Here is a 15032-nt window from a genome sequence, read left to right on the forward strand (position 1 = left end):
GGAAGTCTGGAAGCATGGTCCTGAGCCATCTTGCTAGCTGCGGAAGCCTGCCTGGGCCTGAAGAGCGACCAGTCCCAAGGCACTGCAGCTCCAGGGCCAAGTGGAGGCCTGTCAGCGTGGGAGCTCCCACGGCTGTTCTCAGTGTGGCGTCCATTGCAGCCATGCAGCTCTTAGCAAAGGGGGTATTAAAATCTACCTACCAGGGCAAAAGAAAAGTGGCGGGTGCTTGTTCACAGCTGCAGTAACCAGCCTGTGCCTCCCAAGGGACAGTGCTGCAGGAAAGATGAAAGGAAGAGCTGTTAAACCCCCTGTGCTCCTCCACAGTTATTTGCAGAGCCCTAACAGAATAACGCCCAAACACAGATGGCAGCATATAGACATGTATGCCACAGAGTGGATGTGCATGCCCACCACCTCCTAACCCACTGTCAGGACAGCGCACGCACACACACACAAACACATGCGACCCTTCCTTCACACAAGTGTGTGTAATGCCCCATGGGCCAGCGCAGCTGCTCACTCACCCAGGTGGGGCTCTGAGGTTGGGGAGCAGATCCCCTTTTCCCTCCTGCACGGCCCCTGCTGGGCCACTCTTCAACTCAGCGGGGCTCTGCAGGGAGGGCTGGGCCTGGTACCCACATGCCTGTGGTCTCTGTGCATTTCAGGGAGGGCCAGGGAGAGTAGGCCCCACAGGGCTGATGAGTGGGGAGCACCCCACTCACCCAGGGGAGGAAGGCAGAGCCCCGGCCCACCCCAGGAGCTGTATGAGGCCATGAACTCCCCCCCTCCTAGGGCTGGGGGCATCCCCATCCCCACAGGCTGTTCTCCTTCTCCCCACAGGGCATGACAGAGAGCCATGTCTTGCTCCTTCCCGGGATCGAGCCCTGTCTTGCTCTGTCATTTGCCTCAGGGATACTCCCAGGCCCCTCCTGTCCCCTGGACCTGCTAGGCCAGGAGCACCTCCAAGGTCCAGCTCTGCAACCCTGCTGTGGTATGTGGTGGGGAGACAGGCCACCAGGACTCTTGGGTCCTCCATGGCTCTGCGAGTCCCTGGCTGCAGCAGAAAAGAGAGTGGCTGAGCTCCTCAGGCAGGGGCAGGTCCAGTCTGTGCTGTGGGCAGGAGAGGGACCAGGACAGCGACAGGGCCCAGAGATGGGCCTTGGGGCCTGCTGTATGCTGGGGTGGGTGGGTGAGCAGAGGAAGGCTGGGAGGGGGTGAGTTGTGGGCCTTGCCTCCTCCTTGGGGATAGCTGGCAGGCCTGGGGCTCTGTGAGGCCAGCTGGGGCCCCAGAGTGAACCAGCAGGAGCAAGTGACCCTCCTGTGCCCCCCGCTGAAATGGAGCAGCACACATGGACACCCCCACACGCCTGTGTTCATGTATGGAGTAATGCGGAAGAATGTCGAGGAGACAGGTGATGGGAACTAGGCAGACTGTCCCAGGAGGGAAAAGAAAGAGTGTAAGCTGTCCTGCACATCTTATCTGTTACAACCCCTAGCTTGGCATGCTTTAGCAGCTATAGTATCACACAACCATTTCACGATCATAACATAATTCTGTTTATTGCGTGTGCGCCTGTTGCATAAAAACCTATTAGTTCCCCCTCCCCGGGTTCCTCGCCATGGACTGACAGTCAGTGGTGCCAGGGATTCTCCCATCTTCTTATTGCCTCGATTGGGATAACAGTGGGGAACCCCCGCATAGACCCAGAGGTAATATAAATGCCTCCTAACGAACCTTGTGTGCTTTGTATTTGTGTATCCGTCCCTGCCTGGGGTTGGGGTGGCACCCCTGCCTTGCACCCACAATTGCGATAGTCAGCAGGACACACAAATAACAATGCCATGGTCTAAGAAGGCGAAGGGGGAAGGCGAGAGCCGAGGGAAGTTGCTCACCCTCGACCACCTGGATGGCCCCAGACTGAGCGGTGGGGGCTGGTAGCCACATTTCTTGCCACGTTGGCAGTCCCAGCGGACTGGCTGGAGCTGGCAAAAGGAGAAGACGTCACCCCGAAGGCAGTTGAATCTGCTTTGTGAGCTATGCCCTTTCGAGCTGCCTCGGAAGCCTCTCAAAAGTTAGCCGGACGGCTTGGCTGGGTGTTGCTAGCTGCTATTAGAGCCTTTGATAAATGATATAGTATCTTTGCAGCACCAAGTGAAAAAGTTGGAAAGGAGGTGGGGGATTTGCGAGATGCAAAAGCGATAGCCCAAGAAGTGATTACAGCATGAGCTGAGAAAAGCCAAGATTTAACCCATAAGATGGAGCAGCTAGCTTTATGGATGGCTAACAAGTGCCACGGGCATTATGGGAAGGTAGCTGCTTACTGTTTCTCAGGTGTGGGCGATTGTAACTCAGCCTTCCTGGGATCCAGAGGAGTGGGATGGTAGTATTTGGAGTACCTCATCTGACTTGGAAATTGAGTTTGATATCGAGCAAGAACCCAGTAACACTCAGGTGCAGCCGCTTGTTCAGATGCGGGGGGAGCGACAGATAAATAGGCATACCATAGAGCAGTCAAGGCCTCATACGCCAAAGGAATTATGTGAGTTTTTGACTACATTTCAGCAACAACCGGGGGAGTTATTACCAGCATGGATGGTGAGAGCCTGGGACAATGGGGCTGGATCATTAACGTTATTAAGGGAAGAGTTGAATTTAATGAGCCTGTTGTCCACGGACGCTCAAGTGCAGCATTATCTCTCCCAACTTACGTTTGCATGAGACAACGCTGGTTACCCTGTAGTTGCTCCTTCGCTGTATCAGTGGTTACGTGCCGCGGTGGTAGGGGCTTACCCGCCTGTGGGTGAGCTGGCCGCCATGGTGGGGACTTGGCGTACCATGGAAGAAGGAATAAATATGTTGCAACAGTTGAGGGCAGCCACTGGATTAGCGGACGGTAATGGTCCAGATGGTGTAGAAATAACACAGCAAATGAAAACGCAGCTATCGAAAGGGCCCCCAAGTGCCTTGAAACCATTCCTGTTAGGGATGGCGATGCCTGCTACTGGTACAGTAGGAGTGCTGGTGAATAATTTGCGAGACCTGGCTTTGGTGGGTGGACCAGATTCTACACAGCTAAGGGTGGCTCAGAAAGTTGGAGCAAAGAGACAGGGAGGAACGACTGAAGCGAGAGGAAAGGTCACACAAAAACAGGCGTGGACTGACTTGCTGCAGGTGGGGATATCGTGGGATGAGATCAGTGGCTTGCCCACTGCTGATTTATCCAAGCACTGGCAGCATTTGCCTGCCAATCAACAAAACTGAGCTAAGTCTGCTGCCCCACCTGCACCAAGTGCTCCCTGGAAGCTGCCTGCTAAGACACAATGAAGGAGAGGCAGGTGCCCTGAAATCCGAGCGTGGGTTGCAGCGCATCATCCGGGGGACCGATGCCCATACGTCCCCCGGCGAATTAGATGGCGCTCGGGAGGGGAAATAGCTGTGCTTGCTTTAGTAGATACGGGAGCAGAAGTTACAGCGTTACACAGTGCCCCAAACCTTGGAAAAGCAACAGCGCACATCTGCGGTTTGGGCGGCTCTGCCACCCTCGCTGTGCGGGCAATAGTTACTTTAGTGACTGGGAAAAGCCCTCCCTTCTCCACTCCAGTCTTATTGGCACCTATTCATGAATCTATTTTAGGAATTGATGTGTTCCTAGGTTGAGATATACACACAATGCAAGCATTGTTCTCTTTTGGAAGGAGTCCCTCACTGCCACAAGTGCGAGTAATCACTCTAATCAGAGGCTACCAAAATGGGACCCTGTAGATTTGCCTATACCACCTGTCGTTGTGCAAATAAAACAGTAGAGCACACCAGGAGGAGAAACAGAAATTCAGGAAACAATAGATGCTCTGTCCCATGCACAGATAATACACCTTGCCCTTTAAATCGGCCTTTAATAGCCCAGTGTGGCCTGTGCGGAAGCTGGATGGCTCATGGCGTATGACTGTGGACTACAGAGAACTGAATAAGGTGGTCCCACCCCTGATGGCAGTGGTCCCCAAAACGGTGACCTTGTTAGAAGAAGTGGGCAAAAGTTTGCAGGAATGGAAGGCTGTGGTGGATCTGGCAAATGCCTTTTCCCCTGTTGCTATATCCCCAGCCTCGCAGGGACCACTTTGCCTTCACTTGGAATGCTAAGCAGTATACATTCCAGGTGCTTCCGCAGGGATATAGGCATAGCCCCATAATATGTCATCAAATGGTTGCTGCCGACCTCCCAACACCTCTCCCAGAATGCACTAGTCATCATTACATCAATGATATTTTGATAATGGGACCGTCTGAAAATCAGGTGAAAGAGCAGCTAATGGCACTGGCACATGCTTTCCAGGATAGGGGGTGGGCCGTGAACCGAAAAAAGGTACAAGGACCAGATATTAGTGTTCACTTTCTAGGAGCAGTATGGACAGGACAAACGAAGGCCACTCCTGCCTGAAATGGTGCATAATACTACCCAGCAATATCCTGTCCCTACGACTGTAGAACAGCTGCAAGCTTTCCTAGGTCTCCTAGGATTCTGGCAAACTTTTATACCTCATTTAGCAGACTTGATGCGGCCCTTGCAGCGTTTAACAAAGCAAAGCAGTCAGTGGCAGTGGACTAAAAGCCTTGCACCCACAGTTCACCACCAGGAAAAGGCCAAGGGGCAGGAAAGCAGCATGCCTGTGCTTGCCCTTCTCACCAAGGCTTCTTTAGACCTTCTTCCCCTCTTGCCTCGTGGAAGGGGTTGATTTTCTTAGAGCTTTCTTGAATTAGGTTTTCAAAGATGTTGCAGTGGGGCACCTCTACAACGGCTGCGCAAAAGGGTCCAAGAGCCAGCGTGAGCCCAGCCTTTGGGAGGACGGAGCGACATCTTGGCAGAGCTGAGCTCAGCCAACAGGATGCACTTCTGGCACGTTCTTGGGGGTGGGGGTTGTGGTGTTTCTCCTGTGCTGGGTGACAGACCGCATAAGTGCCCACTCCGTTCCTTGAGCGCCATGCACATTTATCTTTCCTTCTTTGGGTTAATGGCTGTAGTTACTCGTTTCATGTACTTCTTCAACGGCCTAAGGTTCTGCTTTCAGAGCAGCCAAAGTGAAAAGAGCACTTTTCCCCACCTCTGGCTCTTTCAGTGTCTGAGGGTGTGGGGAAAAACAGTATCACTGGCAGACAAGACGACGCTGACCAACACAGGTCAAAGCCCTTGGCATGCCAATCGTTGCCCTGTATCAAGGCTGGAGTTGGGACAGGACTTCAGGAGGAGACTGCGGATGCACACAGTGAGGAAGTGCATAGAGACCCATCTGGGAAGCCTCCCCGCCTTGGTGCCGAATCCTACGAGGTGACTGTTCGCAGGTTGGTGCCGCCAGTGCCACTGCCCTCCAGGGCAGCCCCCATCTACTTCCAGAAGCCCCCACCTACTTCCTCCTCCTCTTCCTGGAGGAGGAGGCCTAGGAGGCCCTGCAGCTCCATGTCCAGGCAAAGAGGCTGCACCCACAAATGGGGCTTGTCCAGAAAGTCACTGGGAGTGCACGTGCTCCAGGAACCGGTGTCAGCGCTCTAACAGCACCATGCGGAGACTCACGTCCAGCTCCTCCATTAGCATTCGCATTCACATTCACATTAGCATTAGCATTAGTATCAGCCCTGCCTTCCCTGGGCCACCTGGCACTGTGTGGAGTCACAGCCTGACCCCTTCCCTTGGGAGAAGGATGACATCAGCAGGCGCACAAGAAAGAAACACCAGGGGCTGGACAGTCACAGCAGGGTGAGACTCCTGAGTGGGGCCAGGGAAGCAGTCCTCTTCCTTGGCCAGCAGCTCACCCCGCACCGCCCCCGCCCTCGCACAGTGTCATGAGGCAGGCCATCCTCAAGATCCTGGGGTTACAGCATCTACCCAAAGACTCCTCACACCGAACACAAAGCCCCAGCAAGGATCAGGGGAACAAGGACAGGCGGAGGAAGCCATGGGACCGAATCCATGAGGGAAGACCACGCTGAACTGCCTGCTCCTCTGGCCATCCTAGGAGAGCGATTTGGCCATTGTCCCAAGACAACTCTGTGCGACCTAAGGCGGTTATTGCCGAAAGGGCTGTAGGACTTGTGGGGATGCAGCTGTACCCTGACACCGCTGTTTTGCAGGAACAGAAGCCAAACACATACATTCACAGCCCTGGGCCTGAGACAGCTGTGGTTTTGAGTCTAAGCAGGAGCTTGAATCCATGAGGCACATGCTGCTCTGAGTGAGGCTTAAGCAGGTATGGAAATATTAAGCTGGCAAGTAAAAGAAGAAGAGGGAGGCAGTCAAGGACATTTCTTTCTTTTGTTAAACTCCCTTGCTGTGATGCATTCCTTGGGCTGAGCCCAAAAGCAAATCCTTGATGCACCATGCTCTTCCGGCCACGATAGCCCCTTTGCAGTCTGTCCGGGCAATATTCACAGGAGCCAGTTGCTCCTTCTGCTCGGCCTGTGTCTTTCAGATGAAGAAATACGGGCTGGTGGCAAATAAATACCAGCGTGGGGGGAAGGTATTTGCTTGTTAGCCTGTGTTCCCTCAGACACCTTTTGCCGGCTCCGGGTGTTCTGGAGCAATGGCAAGAGAGAGAAGCATTCCCCTTTGGGGCAAACGCCCTCGAGGCACACACAGGCAGTGGAGCTGTGGTGCAGAAAGATGGGAACCAGTTCTAGCAGTCTGCAGATGACTTCTCCTCCCTGCTCCCATCTCAACGGTCACCAAGAAGGGGCAGCCCAAGGAGGGAAGCATTCAGAAATGCTTGGTGACTGGGGTGTCAGGACAGAGAGGCAGACATGCATTTCGCTGCTGACCTGACCTTTCCCAGCAGTGGACCCATACGCTTCCTCCAAGATGTGGACTTTCTTTCTCCGCCTCTGTGAGGACACTCCAGAGGTAACCCAGTGCTGGAGAGTGCTGAGCAGGGCCAAGTGCTTGTGGTTTCCCCTTTCCTGGCTCTAGCCAGCTAAGCCCTGCTGAAGGACACTTCGCCCTGGCACTCCGTGGCCTGGGGTAGATTGCAAGCCTGGCACACCACGGGGGGCGCACGCTTGCTGCTCCTTGTTGGACGAGGCAAGAGGAAAGCACTTGAGGTGCCAGGTTAATGCCGATGAGCCATGGTGATCACAGGCAGAACTGTTTGCTCGTGGGCTCCAGTCCACCTTTCCAAGTGTGCTCCAGTGGCGCAATGGGCCAGCGCGCAGTACTTATACAGCAGTGCGAAGCAGAGGGATGCTGAGGGTGTGAGTTCAAGCCTCACCTGGAGCATGGGCTTTTGATCAAGCAGTGCTTGCCCTTCCCTTGGGCAGCGCAGCTTTCTAGCAGTGATATCTGTCGCAATACAGACATCCTGGGAACTCTCAATACAGACACCCTGGAACAGCAGAAGCACTCGGGGCCGTTCCAGGCTTGACCTGGGCTCTGCCCGCAGAGCACTCAGTTCGGCAGCCCCGAGGCAGAGCTGGGCTCTCCTCCCTTCTCTGCAGCAGGTGCACCTCTTCCCTGCAGCATCCAGACCCCACCCAGTGCTCAGAGGCTCTCGTTTTCCTTTGGCTTTTCAGCATTTCCCCTCCAGGCAGACACTCTCCCAGCACCAGCTGCCCAGCCTCGCTGTGGCAGATCCTTCCTAGGCAACCTTTCCACCTCCAGGCAGGCCAGGAGGAAGCACTCTTGGCTCCCCACAGCCGCGCACGGGGGTGGAGCTGCAGGCAAAAGCTGCTGCCTCACAGCTCCTCTCACTCTGCAGGCAAGGGAGAAAGGCAGCTCTGCCCTTCCACGGAGGGTGTCCTTCCCACAGCTAGCTTACAGCTTACAGCTGGGCCGGAGCAGGAATGAAGGGTTCAAGCGTGGTGGCATAACCTCAGAAAAGTCCCATGCTCCCCGCAAAGGAAAACATGTCCTCTTTCTCCCAGGGAAGAGCTCGTGGTGCTGGGTCTCTATGGAGTGGGATGGCAGTCGCGGTTGGGCTGGGGTTGCAGGGTGCTTGTGGTGTGGAGCTGAGAGTCTCCTTACTGCAAAATGGGGAGCAAGGGCAAGAGAAAGGGGAGTGAAAAGCTGGGTGCTTTCCAGGCAGGGTCTCTCAGTTCTCAAGCTTTGCCTGGAGAATGGAGAAGCTTGAATGCTTTCCCAGAGGCAGGCGTAGCTGCCACGGCAGCCCCACAGGAGAAGGCACTGCACAGTCACTAGAAACCAGGAAATCATTTTAGGCATGAGCCCACTGAAGGTTTGGAAGAGAGAGAGCACAGAAGAGCTTGTACCGCCTTCCTAGGCCTTGACATCTGTGGAAACAAACCCCTTGGCCCATCCTTGCAGATGCCTCCCTTGTCTTTTCAAACTCTCCTTTCCGGGCAGCGGGCTTGGCAAAACCCTTGCTGTGACTCGGATTCGAACCGAGGTTGCTGCGGCCACAGCGCAGAGTACTAACCACTATACGATCACAGCTGCCCGTGTGATTGCCTTGCCTCCCTGGGCCATATTTCCCGCCTGCCTCTTTCAGGCAACAGGGTGGGAACAGCAAGGGCCTCCTAACTGCCCTTCCTGCAGCATCCTGCAGCATCCGTCCCCCATGCGTGCTCACGTGAGCAACGAAAGCTCACCTGACTCTGCAGCCCCATCATGCGCATTTGCCACCAGCCTCAACTGCCAGGACCCCACCGCATGCCAGGAGAAGGGGCAGAACAGTAGCCTGCTTCTTAGCTAAGGGAGGCTGGAAGCCTCCTCGCAAGGCGGCAAGCCGACCCAGGGAAGCCCTTCCTTCCCCGGGAGTCACCTCCTTGCCCACCTGAACAGCCCGCTCTCAACACTCCTCAGCAAGCTGTTGGCCCCACAGCCTGTGAGTGCTGGGAACACAATCCTTGCGCCTGGCGACTCAGACCCTGCTCTCAGCAAACGTGTGCATATCCCCATTACCCTGGAGCAGCAAGGCTGAGCAGTCACAGCTGTCAGGTGAAGGCAAGCTAGCAGGGAGCAGTCAGGAAACGTGAGTCTGTGTCCTCGCAGACCAGCACCTGAACGGAGCAAGCCCTCACGTGCCTCCCTAGGAGTGGGGAGGCAAATCCTGACTCTCTGCTGAGCACAAGGTGCTGCGGGCTCCTGTGGTCAGGCCCAAGCCAAAGCAAAAGGCTGAGCAGCAGCCTCCTCTGAGGCTTGCCTGCAGGATCTTCAGGGTATGAGATGGAACTGCTGCTACGGGTGCCAAGAGGCCTCTACCCCAGGGCTCAGTCAGGCCTTGGCACATGGGTTGAGGCAGGGCAGCAGCACAAGAGCAGGCAGCCAGAGCCACTCACTGTGCAGAGGAGCAGTTTCCCGAGAGGAGTGTCACCCGGTGTGGCAAGCCCAGGTGTGCCACCAAAAGGAGGCCGTCCCTGGGTGGGCTCGAACCACCAGCCTCTCAGTTAACAGCCGAGCGCGCTCACCCATTGCGCCACAGAGACCTCCACCAAGGGCTGTCACAGTGATGCTTCCTTCTGTGTCATCACGCACCTCGGTGCTGAGGGACTGGCAGTGCCCCTGATCTTGGGCCCTATCCCAAGAGCCAGGGAAAGGCCGAGCCAGAGCCGCACCCCCGTTCCCAGGCTGCTACCCGCACAGAGAGCCGTGCAGCTCGAGGGCAGGTGCATGCACCGTGTGGTGGAGGTGGCTCAGGGACAAGCCTTTTCTCGCTCTCTTCCAGTGTCACTTTCCCACACACTCTGTGTCAAGAGAGAGCTGCTGGGCGCAGCTCTCCTTAGAGAGAGCGCCCTAGCAGAGCTCCACCTGCTCTGCCCCTGGTGCTGCAGCAGGACAGTGGCCACGCACGCAGCACTGCTGACCTGGCTGAGGTGACTCAGGGCGAGGGATTTGCTCCTCTCCCTCCGGCCCACCTGCATGGAGCAAGGTGTAGAAGTGGTGCCAGCAGTGGGAGGCTCATCTCCTGGACGGGCCCCAAGCACCCGGGGCCCACTGCTCATAGGTCCTGGGTGTTGTCTGCGCTTCCTGTGAGCCCCAGCACCATCAGACCCTGTCAGCGCCCTCAGGACCATTTCTCAGAGACTTCCAGAATAAGAAGTGCTTGGGGCAGGGGCTGTTTCAGAGCAGGCATTTGAGTGAGGCGCACGGTGGTTTCCTCGCTGCGTGGGGATGGACTGACCCTGGCAGAGGACAGACTCCCCTCCCAGGGAGCCAGTTCTGTGCCAATTGAGCACAGCAGTGTGTGAGACCTCCTGGCTCGAGATGGAAATACGGGCAGCTTCGTTCCACAGAGGCACACTTAGGAGAGCTGCAGCTGAGTTCAATGCAGGAGGGTGTTTTTGCCAAGGTGTTAGGAGCCATGCAGCTGGACTGGTGGTGTCCTCCCGGCAGCGTGTTGTGACTAGAGCCGGGGCCATCTCGGCAGCACAAAAGGGCATTTGAACATGCAGAAAGAGCCCCCAAGGCCCTTGCCTTGCTGCCACGCTGCCAATAGCTCATGGCGCAAACCTGTGTCCAGCGGTGACCAGCCCCCCCACAGCACCACCTTGCGCTCCCTGGGCCTCCCCATTGCAGGGCACCCTCTGCCCAGAGGCCCAGGCCGAGGGCATCCTTCTCAGAAGGAAGGGAGAATGCCTGCCAAGTTGCCCGGGCAGGCTCCAGCTGCCGTGGCAATTTGTCTTGCTGCCCGGCTGTGGTTGGAGGGGCTGGTCCCCTGCAGGGCTGGGCGCACAGGCACGTTGGGCATCTCCTCCCTGGTGGTCTAGTGGTCAGGATTCGGCACTCTCACTGCCGCGGCCTGGGTTCGATTCCCAGCCAGGGAAAGGGCTCCCTATTGCCACAGCAAGCCAGGCCTTTCACCTTGGGGGCAGCCTGAAATGAAAGGAAGGGCACCCTCTCAGACCCACAACAGAAGAGCTCTCAGCAGCCACAAGGAACAGTTCGGGCATTGCATTGCCTCTGTTACAACAGCCATCCTGGGCTTCCTCCTGCATCCAGCTCCAGGGCACTCCTCCTGTCTCTCCCTAGTCCCACTCTATGTTCTTAACCACTAGGAGTTCACCGTGAACGGTGAGGTTTCCATTGTTTGGAGACCCATGTTTTGTATATCGGAGGTTGTTGCCAAAGAATACCAGCTCCGATGTGCTCAGGAAGATGTTCCCGGTAAGGAGACAGATGAAAACCTTTGCCTGCCCTAGCACCGAGCTCGAGGGGCATGCAAACCGCTCTGAAGACATGGCCGAATGACTGTGTTCCTCCTCTGCTGCTGACTAGGTGACGTAAGAATCATCCCTCTGCGGTACGAGGATCTACCCGTGTGCGCCCGCAGGCCTTTTACAGCAGTGCAGTGTTGCCTAACCAAGACCTCAATGGCATTCTTCCAGGCCATCTCGAGAAGACAGCACGTGGACTTTGTCTTCAAGGCCATTGGCATTCTCTCTGTACAGAACAAGGAAGCGACCATGTGATTTTACGATGACTTCCTCCTCATGGTGGATGGCACTGGAAAGCTGCTAGAAGCTCTCCTTGAGGTAAGTCGATCGCTTCCCCGTGCTACGCCTAGTTCTATGCCAGGTCTTACCCACTGGGCAAAGACAAAGCAAGGGCCAGGTCTCTGTCCTCTTCCATGCAATGGATGCAACCATCTGAATCCTTGGAGAGACTGTGAGGCTAACAGCACGTCTGAGCCAGGTGTTCTCTTTCTGGGCAGGGTCATAACAAGCCAAGCGGCAAAATCCAGTCTGCAGAAACCCTGGCTAACCGAATGCCTTCTCCTGTGGCTGACTTCTCCAGTAACAGAGGAGGAGTGTCCTGCTTGCCTGTCTTGAATCTTGCCCTCGCAAAACACCTGGCAATGTTGTTCCTCATTCTCAACTCTGAGCTGTGCATCTTCTGCTTTCCTAGTTGAGGGCTAACGTTAGGAAAGAAAACTTTGTTTCAGGGTGTCCCGGTGGCAGCCCCTTCCCTGACCACAGAAAGAGTTGCTGCCTTTACAAGCAATGCAGTAATGTCGCTGGAATGCTCTCACGTAGCTCTGTCTCTGTTTCAGACCCCAGGGACGAGACAGCTGGTGGTATCAGGAAGAGCAAGCACAGCTTTTCGCAGGGGACCTGGCAGTGTCTTCGTATTGCCACAGTACATTTGCTTCTCAGCTCCTGCTTGGCGAATAGGAAGAGGAGATGCAAGATGGTCTCCAGGGGCAGCGAGGAGGCCAGGAGTACACTTTCTCCACGTTAGGATAGGGAAGCCCTGGCACGGACTGGTGGGGCCTCTTGTGTGCTCACAGGCCGTGGCGGTCTTGACTGTGTCTCTCCGGTTTCTAACAGAGTTCTCAAGGACATTGCATAGTCTGCTTTGGAAAGCTATGGGCTTGGCTGGCCTTCTCAAATCTCTCTGTGACTGGATTGTGAATGCAAGTGCCAAAGTGGTGCCTTTTCTTCAACCTGTCGTCTTCGCCTTTCCAGATTTGATTGGAAGCTTCCCCCGGAAAAACAAGTGGAATCTCCCTCCAAGGGATCCCTGGAACACACTGGTGACAAAGAGCAGGTGGACAGAAAAGGTCATGTCCCAGCTGACTCTTGAGAGAGAGGGGAGCGTGCATGTGCACGTGTGTTTGTGCTCAACTGCTCACAAAGACGCTTGCTGAAGAGTCTTCTCCCTTCCTGCTTCCAGGGAGTGCTCCCGTTGCACGCCTCCTTTCTCAAGAAAGGCCTTTGCCACCTGCATTATCTGGCACTGGCCAGAAAAAGCAAAAGGGGTGGAAAACCAAAGGAAGCAAGTCATTGGCCAGGTGAGCCTCTTGGAGAAAAGGCTGAGGTGCTCTTGGAGTTCTTTGAAGGAGCTGTTTCTTCCGTTCACTCTGTCAGAATGAAATCTGAAGGGCGGCCAACAAGTCTTTCCATGACTTAATCTTTCCAGATTGGCGGCAAGCATGTGGCAGGTTTCTGCGAGGCTCTTGTGTCAGCTTCCCTCTGGTCCCTTTCTTGTTTCCAGCACTGCGACTGAGATCACGCCTCTGAGACCAGCCTCTTCCTCCAGAGGCTCTTGGAAGGCCGCCAAAGGCCGGGAGGCGAAGGACAGAGAGCGCACCAAGCAGACCGAGGGAAAAGGTCATGCCACAGCTGACTGGTGAGAGCGGTGTGTTGGTTTTCCTTTGGGCCTCCGCAGTAGGTGACTGGAGCCAAGCTTAAAATGCGAGGCCTGCCATGGTAGGCTGCTTCTCTTGTGCCTCTGCTTACTCATCACGGCAGATCTCAGGGGACTCCTCCTGGAAGGTATCTCAGGGCAGGCCTGCAGCACCAACTGCAGCTGCCACTGCTGAGGGGCACTTTGCCCTGGCATTCCGTGCCCTGGTATACCTTGCAAGCCGCTCCTTAGTTACAGGAATCTGCCTGTGCGGAGGCAGCAGGAATTTAGGAAGATCCCTCAGCACTCTGCAGGGGATCAAAATGCGACCTTGAGCAGCCAGTGGCGGAGGGGTCTACCTTTCCCAGGGAACCAGCGCGCTTGAATGGGGGGAGAAAGACCATGTGGAGATGATTGGCGATAGGCTGCGAAGCTGTGCCAAAACGTTGCTTCCATTTGAAGGCTGGTAATTGCAGGCCTTGTGTTGTGAGGACTGAGGATCACCTCGCTAAGCATGTCTTTGGGCTGGATGTGCCAGAAGAGCAAGCCTGGGCATGCGAGCCCCTTAGAGATGTGCAGGAAGCTGTTCCCCTTGTCGTGTGAAACTATGCCCTCCACCCTGCAGCCACCCCAAAGGGGAGGGTACCTGAGGGTACCAGAGGAATGTGAAAGTCAGCTCATCCTCCCCCACCAACAGAGAGTAGTGTCTGTTTTCCCTGGTTTTTAGGTTGGCTTTAATTAACTAGAAGCCTCTTGTTTTCCTCCTAATCTTGATGGTGGGGGAAGGGCAGCTGTGGTCTGGCACAGGAGGTGGGCCAGAGAGAGCTAAAAGCCAGGATTGCTTTTCTCCCTAGCACACTTCCTCCTTCTCTGAGACTGGGTCCCCTAGTGTTAGTCCAGTTTCACCCCAAAACAGAGTCTTTCCAACCACCTCACTGCCTTCAGTGCCCCTAGCAGGAGGCGGGTAATGGTCTCCGCAGGCTCTGGCTGTGGCAAACGGCACTGGTTTTCTTCTTGTGCCATCGCGAGAGGGCCCACCCCTGGGCATCCTGAGCTTTCCTTGGGGCCTCTTGGGCCTCATGGGAGTGCTACAGCTCGAGGGCTTCTCCCCTCACTGTTGACATGAATGCAAGGACTCCAGTACGCCAAATGCTCCAGCAGAGCTGCCTTCTGCTGCAGAGGCTGGCACCCAGCTGCTTGTGAGCACCAGAGGGAGAACAGTCTCATCCGGCACTCAGATAACTTCACCCAGCTTGTGTGTTTTTAGCCTGCTGCAAACAATTCAGGAGAGCTCCTCTAAGGCAGAAGAGGAGGGCAAGCAGGAAGAACTTCTTCAAGCCAGACCTCAAACTGCACTTTGTGTTTGCAGACATCAGAACAGGGCAGAACAGGTGAGCAGAGGAGCTGAGTCGTGGAGACTGCTGTCTCCAAAGAGCAGGCCAGGGGACCATGGTCTTTCAAGCTTGCCTGCTCATGCCTGGCAGGCAGAAGCTGTCCCCAGAAGCCAAAGCGGAGGAGAAGAGGGCCAACCGCACCCGGGGCTCTATTTGCAAGAGCGTAGCCAGCCGGGTGCCAGGAGCCTGCAGCACCTTGTCCTCAGCAGAGAGTCAGGATTTGCCTTTTCCCCTTCCCCAGCGGGGCTTCCACTCCCAGGCAGAGAAAGCACCAGCTCTCCAGCAAGCGGGCTGCGGCCAAGGAAGTGTGACCAGACCCTGAGTCAAACTCTGTGCCCAGAAGACTTTAATCTAATTTCATTAGACTCACCTAATTTAATTTAATCCCATCATGGTTTTGTTGTTGTTTTGTTGTGTTGGCACTGGCAGCACCAACCTGCGAACAGTCACCTCGTAGGATTCGGCACCAAGGCGGGGAGGCTTCCCAGATGGGTCTCTATGCACTTCCTCACTGTGTGCATCCGCAGTCTCCTCCTGAAGTCCTGTCCCAACTCCAGCCTTGATACGGGGCAAC

General features: G+C 55.6%; 4 non-coding genes across 4 annotated transcripts; 2 read left to right on the plus strand and 2 right to left on the minus strand.

Moving 5' to 3' along the window:
* Positions 1 to 7165: 7165 nt before the first annotated feature.
* Positions 7166 to 7259, plus strand: TRNAI-UAU (transfer RNA isoleucine (anticodon UAU)). Its single transcript has 2 exons — positions 7166 to 7203; positions 7224 to 7259. It is a non-coding gene; the product is annotated as a tRNA-Ile (tRNA).
* Positions 7260 to 8360: 1101 nt separating this feature from the next.
* TRNAH-GUG (transfer RNA histidin (anticodon GUG)) lies at positions 8361 to 8432 on the minus strand. The gene has a single exon. It is a non-coding gene; the product is annotated as a tRNA-His (tRNA).
* A 918-nt stretch (positions 8433 to 9350) lies between these two features.
* On the minus strand, positions 9351 to 9424 carry TRNAN-GUU (transfer RNA asparagine (anticodon GUU)). Its single transcript has one exon. It is a non-coding gene; the product is annotated as a tRNA-Asn (tRNA).
* Positions 9425 to 10690: 1266 nt separating this feature from the next.
* TRNAE-CUC (transfer RNA glutamic acid (anticodon CUC)) lies at positions 10691 to 10762 on the plus strand. Its single transcript has one exon. It is a non-coding gene; the product is annotated as a tRNA-Glu (tRNA).
* The last annotated feature ends 4270 nt before the right edge of the window (positions 10763 to 15032 follow it).

Source organism: Dromaius novaehollandiae, chromosome 13 (assembly GCF_036370855.1).
Source record: "Dromaius novaehollandiae isolate bDroNov1 chromosome 13, bDroNov1.hap1, whole genome shotgun sequence".
Classification (NCBI taxonomy): domain Eukaryota; kingdom Metazoa; phylum Chordata; class Aves; order Casuariiformes; family Dromaiidae; genus Dromaius; species Dromaius novaehollandiae.